The following is a 368-nucleotide window of genomic DNA, read 5'->3' on the forward strand; positions in this document are numbered from 1 at the left end:
TGTGTGTTGGGGTGGGGTGGCTCTCCAGTACCCAAACCCCTTCTTAGTTGGGAGGGATCCTTCTGTGTAGAGTCCCCAGTGGGCAGGGTCCTATTTCCCACTGCAGAAGCTGAAAGGGCCAGACTTTGGTCTGGTCAGGAGGCCACTCCTGCCTGGGGCTTTGAAGCTTAATATCTGGGGCAATGGCGACAAGGGAGTCCTGACCATATTGGCCTTGATGGCCAGGCCCCTGTAGCCCCCTTAGCCCCTGAATGTTCTCTTGTCCACTCTGTAAGCCCTTAGATTGAGCCAAGAAATGCTCCCCCTTTACTCATGGTGGACAGAGTCACTCTGTGTTGCTTGCAGCAAAGAACTCTGTAGGGGAATCC

This window comes from Lipotes vexillifer, unplaced genomic scaffold (assembly GCF_000442215.2).
Source record: "Lipotes vexillifer unplaced genomic scaffold, Lipotes_vexillifer_v1.1 scaffold533, whole genome shotgun sequence".
In the NCBI taxonomy this organism is placed as follows: Eukaryota; Metazoa; Chordata; class Mammalia; order Artiodactyla; family Lipotidae; genus Lipotes; species Lipotes vexillifer.